Source organism: Nannospalax galili, unplaced genomic scaffold, assembly GCF_000622305.1.
Source record: "Nannospalax galili isolate Female #2095 unplaced genomic scaffold, S.galili_v1.0 scaffold243, whole genome shotgun sequence".
Taxonomy (NCBI): domain Eukaryota; kingdom Metazoa; phylum Chordata; class Mammalia; order Rodentia; family Spalacidae; genus Nannospalax; species Nannospalax galili.
The window spans coordinates 3,141,737-3,152,345 of NW_008353490.1; the positions used below are offsets into that span (position 1 = coordinate 3,141,737).

The following is a 10,609-nucleotide window of genomic DNA, read 5'->3' on the forward strand; positions in this document are numbered from 1 at the left end:
CTGCGCTATAGACTTACCCCAAGAGGCCTGAGGATAGTGGTGCCTACACAAATTTTTAAAATCGCATCTTACCATATAGAGTTTGCATATGCGAAATATGTGGATATATAACCTCATTTACTAATAAGGAAAGAAAAATGAAGTTAGGTGAATTTATTGATTCTATTTAATGTATGATAAAATTACATTTATTTTATTTATTATATTTATTAATTATATCATTTTATTTATTAATTATAATGTACAATTAATTTTATTTATTTTATTTATTAATTATAATATATCATTTTAGGAAATCAAGGCTGCAAGAGCTTGAAACAGCTAGTCACATTATATTTGCCTTAAGAGAGAGCAAATGAGTTGATTCACTCAAGCTAAGGCTCACTTCTGTCTCTATTTACACATTCCAGGGTCCACTACCCACAGGATGGTGTCCCTCACAGTGGATGAGTCTTCCCACCTCAATTAATGCAAAGAAATGTCCACAGACCCACACATAGGCCAGCCCAATGGAGACAATCCTTCACTGAGAAGACCTTTGAAGGTGATTTAAGATTGTTTCCAGTCGACAACTAAAACTAAACACATATTGATTTTTAATCCACTTTTAATGAAATTAATACAAACGTTATTTCATTTAAGAAGTGAAAACACTAAAAATATTACAGGTAATGTGTGTTTTGTTATCTTTCTTGCATTTATCCTCTTTTCATTATTTTCATTGTTGGACATCCGCATAGGAACTGATGGGCTCTTCTCTTGCCTTCCAGCCTACTTACTGCTGTTTGCAATTTTTCCATTGATTTGTGACAGGGCCATTTTGATTATCTTCTGAATTAACATGTTTGTAAGAAGACAAAGACAGTTTTATATTTTGTGTGCATGCTTCACACAATATTTATTTTCTTAATATATCTGACTCAATGCCTGTACCAATCGATTAGCAAATATCAAATCAACCATTAATGAAGCACAGTATCTGTTATCGGCACAGATCTGAGTTCCTAGGACATCTGCTGATGTTTCCAGATCATTGTTAATCAAGACAAAAAATTCCACAAAAGATACAAGATTAGTTTTCATGGCATAGAAATGGAGACAATTGATTAAGAAAAAGAAGCCAGGCGTGGTGGCGCATGCCTTTAATCCCAGGACTCAGGAGGCAGAGGCAGGCGGATCTCTGTGAGTTCAAGGCCAGCCTGGTCTACATAGTGAGTTCCAGGACAGCTGGGGCTACTGGGAGACCCTGTCTCAAACCCTTCTCCAAAAAAAAAAAAAAAAAAAAAAAGAAAAAGAAAAGAAAAACAAAGAGACTCCCAAGAATGGGAGTGTGCTATTGAGCATGGAAAGACATAAACTCAAAACCCTGGGGCACAAGTGTCATGACCTTTAATGATTATTACATAATATCCACCTTTTGTCATATTTATGCATGCTGGGCTCTGTTTCTATATTCTGTTTGATGCATGTAGTTCAGCTGGGGAAGTGTTCACAGTCTGTTTAACTGGTATGCTAATCTTGAAGTCTTTCTTTCTATGCCCCTACTCTCCTGCCCCACTTACTGATGCATTGTAATTTATTGCATATCTGACTTTATCTTTATAGGTTATAGACACTGGAGGCAATCAACATTCTACACTGATAAGTTCAGGTAAGAAAAAGATGTGCACATATGTGACTACTTTACCGGAATGTGCATAGAAAAGTGGAAACAAAAACCTAGAAATCAGCTTTGTTTTTAATGGATGACTATACTCTGAATTTGGCATTGAATTCAGAGAATCTTAAATGAAACTTGTGACTGAATCTTAGTTTTGCTTCAGAGGAAGAAACAAAGATGTTTTTAAATGAAAACATTGCAAAGACTGACAGAAGCAGAATGAGTCACTCAATGAGCCAAGGTTCTCACTAACCTTAGAAAGATAAGTTGTTGTTCAATGACAATGTAAAATCAGGAATGAAACCACCAGGAGCCAGAGACAGCCTGCCTTCCTCTTCCCCTCCCACCGTGGCTGACTCAGGAATCACAGATTTCCTTCCTTGGCAACCTAGTTCCTCCAGTTCTGGAGTTCTATTTACTGGAATTGTTCTCAATTTGCCATCTCAAAGCTGAATCCAGGCTTCAGAGTGATGGAATCAGGGTCAGCATGGGGCACGTCATGGACTACAACTATGGAGGATTTAACCAGAGGATTCTGCAAATGCTAGTTAGTAAAATATGCTTTCTTGATTGATCATTCACTGCTAAATGAGAAACATGTGAAGTGGCAATTGTTAACCAGAACCTTTGATATCACTCTGAAGAGGCCCTCAGAAAATAAAGCCAGTCTTAAGAGAATAATGCTAAGAGTCAGAGGAGAGAGACTGAATATCTATCTATCTATCTATCTATCTATCTATCTATCTATCTATCTATCTATCATCTATCTATCTATCTATCATCTATCATCTATCTGTCTGTCTTTCTATCATCTATCTATTATCTATCTATCTATCATTATATATATATATAAAATCTTGTTATATCAGGTTTTTCTGCCCTAAGTTACTCCATGTTGTAGAAAACTGATTTTTTAGGCTGTAGCTTGTCCTGAAAGATTCCATTTTACAATCAGCTTTGACTTCATTTTGAAGATGGAGTCCAACTAAACCTCGGTGGACACATGAATGGCACCATCTTTCAGGCATTACCCACACAGCACTGGCTGATGAATGACGCACTCCTGGATGTGCAAAGGATAATTTATTAATTTGGGGGATGAACTGTGACTTTAGGGGCTCATGGGAGTGTGAAAATTTTATCAGGGAAATCAGGTCCAACAATTTTTATACATTAAACAAAAGAAAAGGCGTAGTTCCTTCACTTGGACCCCATAAAGAAGTGGAAACTCAGCACTGTGATGGCATGGACCCCCATTGATCAACCTGTCATCTGACCACCCGGTATGTGGGTCAAGGACAGATAGGCAGAACATTCTTGAATATGCCAGGAGTTTTAGCTCTTCTTTGTCCTTGTTGAGGAAGCTGCCTAAATTGCTGCCTGCCTGTTTTCCTTTTCATGTGTGTGAACATTGTCTGTCTGCCCATTTATTTCCCTTGGCTTAGTCCTTGTCTTTCATCTGTGCAACTGTACTTATCCCTGCACCTTCATTCTCAAACCTATGACCCACAGGGGCAGACTCACAACAGCAGAGTAAGTTCTTTATCTTAACTCTCACAGAGACTCTGTTTATTTCTCTGCCTGCTTTCCTGCCTCTCAAGTATCTGGCAACTCTTGAATTTGACTGTGGCCACTTAACCCTTTAAAGACATCCTGTAACATGCATGCATGCATACATACATACATACATACATACATACAAACATACATATAAACAGGCAGGCAGACAGAATAATAAGTGATTTGTGATTTGAGAGTTAATAATAGTAATTAAAATTTGAATAAAAGACTGTGTTCACCTTATTCAAGTTTACCAAGGATAGCATGAGTATCTGACAAATTATTGCTTTTCAAACAGTTTATTGTTATTTAATAAATTCTACATTTTGGAAAGACATAAACACAAACGTGCTCATCTAAATTTCTGACATAGCTTGCTGAGGACATATATGTGCATACACACATATACATGCATGTATTCTAATGACATTCACATTTCTCCTTTCGGTACAGAAATTAATGTAGTCACCTTTCCCCTTTTAATTCCTGGTTTCCTATACAGTAAATTTTCTTCATAAAGATTGAAATTGAGATTCATTTGCAGTTGAAACAGTCTCATGGCTGCATGTAAATAAATATCTGTGTTATTCAGTGTGGTCAAAACTAATCTCACAAGAAGGCCTCAAATGGTCATTTTCATTTTCAATGGTCCAGGGTTGTTGGGTGAGAGACAGTGCATCTAGAATGGAGTGGGCCAGCTTCCTGCCATCCTCACTAGGAGGTATCGGCCTGGCAGCCATGTGCTACATTCCAGGCACTCTTGACTTATCCCAACACTGGCTCTACTTATTTTTCAGTCTTCTGCAAGGCAACAACATCATGGTCAAAGGGCACAGTGAAGGAAAGCTGTTCATTTCATGGTGGCCAGGAAGCAGAAAGACAAACTCTGTAAGGTTCTATGGACAAGAAATTTCCTTCTTTCCTTCCTTCCTTCCTTCCTTCCTTCCTTCCTTCCTTCCTTCCTTTCTTTCTTTCTTTCTTTCTTTCTTTCTTTCTTTCTTTCTTTCTTTCATTTTTATGTGCATGAGTGTTCTGCCTGCCTGCTTCTGTGTAAATGTACCAGTGTCATGCAATGCCTATGGAGTACAGAAGAGGACATCAGATACCCTGGAACTGGAATTACCAATAGTTGTTAGCTGCCATGTGGGTACTGGAATTTGAACTTGGGTTTCTTCAAGAAGAGCCATTGCTCTTAACCACTGAGCTGTCTCTCCAGTTTCAAGACTTGTCCTTTAAAGAAATGTCCCCAGTGACCTATTTCCTCTAACTAGGACCCACACCTTAATGGCCCATTCAAGTATAAATTGTCAATATGTTCATCCACAGCTGAAGTTAATCATTCTCAGTATTCAGAGAGACATTTGAATGATTTCTGTGGCAACGTAGAATTTGGGAAAAGTGGTAAGACATCAGACTCAAAATGCAGATTTTCTGAACTACTATAAAAATAAATCACTAGAGAAGGGATGCATAGAACTATAAAATTGAAAAAGGACATTTAACTTAATAAATGGCATGAAGAAAGCTATGGTGTGAGCTCAGGTACCTGTGTTGTCAGAGCAGAGTGATACTTTATGAGTTCTTCCCAGAACCTACATGTATTAAACCTAACAATTGGATTCCACATTAGATCACGGGGACAATCAGCTTTCAGAAACTTGAGAAATGAAGTCCACACTTACTGCACAAGGAAAACTTCACCACAAGTGAAACACAAGAATGCTTTAAGGGAGGAGAAAAACATAGAAAGTCAATGGGTATTTTTCAAGGGGGAAGCTACTTTACATTAACAAGGGAGAGAACCACAATTGGACACCAACATTGTTTCCACCATCCATGCTCTAGACTGTAGAATGGCCAATACTCCTTACAAAAAATTGCTAGAAAGAATCAGCAGTATGAATGGCGTTATATCCCCATTGCCTTAAAAAAATAGTATTCACCCATGAATCTGAATTTGCCTTATAAGTCGAGAGCCTCTCTTGAAATATTTCTTAAATGATAACATTCCAGTGTAGACATCAATCAAAAATGCATAACTGCTGACAGCTCAGCATCTGCGTTTTGAACGCTTGCCTCCAAAATCAGTGGCAAGCTGTCAGTAAGGATGTTTTTAATGGCTCAAGCCCTTAGGTTGCTTATTTGACACTGGTAGGATTAGCCGTGGAGCATAGGGCTTACAAAGGCATGTAAGAAACAGTGTGGTTATAAAGCCAGAAGATATAAAAGTATCATTACAGCCTTGCCTTGTACAAAAAAATTCAAACTCTCAGAATCAAAAAACAAGATTAGAAAAGTGGTTCACATAAACTCGTAACTATGCATTGATCTATACCAGAAAATTAACAAAAATAGGATAATTAAAGCCTAGATGATAGCATTTCTGTATTGTATCCAAATTTAATTTTATGTGACTTGTAACTTCTGTCTCACTTATCTACATGAAGTAGAGAAAGGACTGGTAATTTAACAGAAGGAGCAAGAGATAAGGTGTTTCTGATAGCATCAGCATGTACGCAGATGCTCCAGGAAAAAACAAATATCTCTGAATGTTAACAAGATTGGCTCAGATCTTTCTATTACAGAAAGCAGTCACTGTTTAACTAAAAGTCTCTTGCACACATCTCTCTTAGTCTGTGAGCAGAGACTTATGTATCCCGGAATTTGAGAAAAAGAATTTAGAAATCTGGCCCTCCCCAAGAAGAGCCTACTATCTCTGGTCAAAGGGTAAAACAGGCATCCTGGATCTTAGGGTCTGGTTATTTTTCAACCAAACATGACAAAAGGAGCTGTACCATGCTCATTCCTGTCATCAAAGACCCTTGTCAGGAATGCTTCATCCTGGAAAGAATTGCATCTGGGCAAGGCCAAGTAAGGAGAGCAAGCTGGTCACCTCTCAGTCTGCCTCCATTGTTCATTGGGGACCATGGAGAAACCTAAGTTGTACCCCAGTCACTACAATGAAGAGATCCCATCACTTTACATGGGGTGGACTCAAAGCAGGTCAGGGAAGGAGCATATATCAGGTGAATGTTGATTAGGTGGCTACATTAGCACAAAAGAATTTTTTAAAAGTACAGTTGAGGGCTAGAGAGATGGATTAATGGTTAAGAGCACTGGCTGTTCTTGGAGAAGACCTGCGTTTGAATCCAAGCACCACATGGCAACTGCTAACAACTGTCCATAACTCCAGCTCCAACGGATCTGACGCCCTCTTCTGTCCTCCGTGGGCACTGTATGACACAGGTGTACTTACACAAATGCAAGCATAACACTCATATGCCTAAAATAAAAATAAATTTTAAAAATAGTAAAAAAATACAGTTGAATATTTACATGGCAGAGGAGATATCATAATCAAGAAGGTGGCCTTCTCAGAGTGACACTCATTCATTGCCAGTGGTATGTGCTGATCCTTGAGATTTCCCCAAACATGGGAAACTACTGCATTATTTGTGGTAGTGTAGGACTATGGTCCTGCTTAGTTTAGACAGAAAGAGGCAAGACTGGAATTTTATAAGTATTTAAAGAAATTCTAGGAGGAATAAAAAGAAGGGTCTGACAATAATAGAAAATAACAACAAATACAGTTAATATTAACACAAATATAATAACCAATGAATTAAAATAGCATGGTCTAAACAAATAATTAAAAAATAGATTGTTAGAGTATATCTAAAAGGGAAATAAGTCTGTATGTAAAATGTACAGGTCTAACCTTTCTTGAATACAGAACAGAAATATTATCTTAGTATTAGAGATGACATATTTTAAAACAAAAAATCAATGCTTCAATCAAGGAAAGAGACAAGGGATATAAATATCATTAAATTCCCTTTTTAAAAAGATATTAATTGAGTGAAAGTTATGCCACGGCTGTCCTTCAAGAGGTGAGTGGATTAACAAAGTATGATACATTCATACAGTGAAATGTGCAACACTAAAATGACCTAATTAGTTGCACCTAGGCATGGACAAAATAAATGCACATTGCTAAGTAAAGAAGAAAATATGTAAAAACTACATACTGTATTTTTCCAACTAGATGATATTCTAGAATTGGAGTTTGTTTGTTTTTTAATGACCTCCAAAATTCAGCAATGAATGAAAACAAATACAAGTTAGTAGGATGTCTCACAGGGGAAAAGTGCTTGCTGCAAAAGTGATGACTTGAGTTTAACACTTGGAATTAGGATGGAAGGAAAAGGAACCCTCTCTCAAAAGCTGTCTTCTGCTCTCCACACATGACTGTAGTATATGCAGGTTTGTACTCACACATATCACACACACACGCACGCACACACACACACCCCACCCCACCCCCACACACATACACGTCACAAACCCAAGTTTTCAAGTGCTTGAAAGTATTGAATATCATCTTCCAGTAGAAAAATACAAATTCAAAGCAGGATGAATTATCCCTGCAAGTTTCCACAAATGGTAAGAACACAACATACAGAAAACAGGCAGGGCCAGGCAGAATGCTGACATGGGGTCCCTCAGACATATTAAAAATACTATGGGTATCTTGGAAATCAGTTTTCAAATCCTCAAATAAACACAAACACCACAACTATGCACAACTCAAGTAGTATGCTACTTAGCATTTATTCCACAAAATGGAAATTTTTTCAAGATTTACATTAAATCTTGACTCTGCTGAATTAAACTATATATGTCATACCCTGATATGGTCAATGTGGCATAAAATTTTAGAGAGTGATTTTTGGATACAAATTTAATTATAACAAAAATTTAATTATCTAAAATAATGCTATTTTGCTTGTAGTTCATCATAATTAAGGAGTAAGTCAGAAAACAAGTTTGAAATTAAAACACAAATAAACAAAAAGACCACAAAAGTAAAGCATTCAGGTAAACATTAGTTCTCCAAAAGTACTCTAAAATACACAACTTTCTGATACTCATGTGGTAGCTAGTGTTGACTAGTTTCTTCTTTAAGTAGTCACTGTGTTTATGTTTGATATCCTCACGACTCTTTCATTGTGATCAAATTCCATAGTTACAGTGTGGAAAGCAGCACTTAAAAATCAAGTTAAAGTAGTCACTCCTAACATCACCGCCCCCATGTGTGGTTCCTGTACACATGAAGATGCTGAGGATTTTTTTTTTTTCAGAAATCCTAGCAATTTCTGTCCCTACTGTTACCTGCTGCAGTATGAATGTGTGTTCAAATTACAGTCCTTACTTGGACCTTGACAATTGCTAAAATATACATTTTTAAGTGAGAGTATGAGAAAACAAAAATCATCCTAATTGTTTTTATGAAGTCTGCAACATTGAGAATGAGAAGACGAAAGATATGGTTTTATTTGATAACTGCAGGCTCTTAAAGAGTCATCTAAAACCTTATGAATGGGAAGAGAACAGAAGATTAGCTGTAAAATAAATTAACAAAGCTTAGTGATAAAAATAAAGCTACCATTCAAGATCAAACTGTACCACTTATAATAGAAAAAGAAATATTGTTTCACAAAAGACAAGATAAAAAGTGAAAAGCCTACAGCAATAGACACATGGATTAGGTATTCTTTTTATTTATTTATTTTTATTTTGTGTGTATGAATGTTTTCCCTGCACATATGGTAAATGCACCACATGTGTGTAATGCCTCTCAGAAGTCAGAAGAAGGTATTGGATGCCCTGGAACTGGAGTTACAGACGGCTGCTACCCCCCATGTGAATGCTGGGAACTGAGCTCTAGTCCTCAGCAAGAGCAGCCACTGCTCTTAACCACTGAACAATCTCTCCAGCCCAGGTTAAATAGTCTTAATGTTAGAGATGAGTCTGCGTTGAAACACTTAACATGAACAAAAATGCAAAAACTTTCATTTAAATACAAAATAAATTGTAAGCAAATTTAAAGTACACCTTATTCTTTCCTCTTATATAGAAACTACCAATTATCTTTCATTTTTTTTAACATTCAGCAAGATAATTATCCCAAGTGTTTTCCTTTTGTTTTGTTTTGCTAGAGGATATCAAGTTAATTTGCTTTTCTGAAAGAACAACTAAATTGAAAAAGACAAATACATCCAACATATTTTTAGTATTGTAGATTTTTTCCTGTATTTTCTTTTTAAAATGTAATTTTAAAAAACTGATACCTATGAAGAAATTAAGCATAATGAATTACACAAGTAAATTAAGTGAAAGATCTGTGGGAACTGTGCAGATTTGCTACCATTGGATACACAGCTTCAAAGTTTCAAATAGCATGCATGCACATTAGACAGGGTCCAGAAGCCATTGCCTCTCTGCAACACTTAATGTCAGTAAGTATTACTGGAGATGTGGAGCTGTTTCCATGGCCTCTTACCCATCTGGTCATTGGAACTTCCGTGACTTAGATGTTTGTATAGAACCTGTGGGTCTTTGGGGGTATCTCTTTGTTTTTTTATCTCTCCACCTCTCTTCTGTACTGATAGAAGGGGTTTTAGGGGTATCTAGACTTGTTAGTTCAGGAATTCCAAAATACAGGTTGAAAGGAGAAAGCCTTCATTCTTTTACTGACATAGCCTAAATACTCACTTAGCATCATTCCTGCCACAGTGCAATAGCCAAAATGGATACTGTCTGTCCTGGTGCAGAGACAGGAGGGCTAAAGGCATATAGAAAGAAGTTCACAAAGAAAGGGATGTATATAGAGTGATGTGCTCATCATTGGAAATAATCGCCTGCCACAGTAATACATGTAGCATGTCAAATCAGTACAGAAAACATAATAACTATAATAAATAAAAATGCACTGTTTTGCCAGTAAACTGTTATTATTTTAAAACAATATCTGAGTAAATCAAATGGACAAAGGAAAACTATTCCACAAGCTCAAAGTTTGGGAGGTTTCAGTGCCTGGTTCATTGGGCCTTGTTTTTGGGTGGCATCATGGCTTGGAGGATGTGGTAGAGAAATGTGTTCACCCAATGCAGTCTGAAAACAAAAAAAAGACATAGTAGGAGATTGCATCTCATAATTTCCTTTGAGGGAACCCAAGCATCACCTAAAACCTCTGACTAGGCCCTACCTCTTAGAATGATGAAAAAATAAAAGGTTAGCAAATATAAGACAAAGAGTTTGTCAGTTAATTTTGAAAAACTCAGAAAAAAATCTAAAAAGAAAACATTTACATTACTTAAATATGATAGAAAATTATCAAAAATAAAATAGAAAATTGGAAATTTCCAAGTTGCACAGAGAAATACTGAAAAACATTTATTATTTTTAAATTCTTATCAACATCATAAGCTTTATTTCTGACTAGAAAGAAATAAAAAAAACACAATAATATATTCTATCAATTAGAAATTTCCAAATAATATAGGGAAGGTGCTGAGAACCTTTCATCATTTTAAAATTAAATATCAA

General features: G+C 36.4%; 1 pseudogene; it reads left to right on the forward strand.

The window, feature by feature from the left end:
• Window positions 1–6,548: 6,548 nt before the first annotated feature.
• On the forward strand, window positions 6,549–6,702 carry LOC115067287 (annotated as a pseudogene).
• Window positions 6,703–10,609: the final 3,907 nt, after the last annotated feature.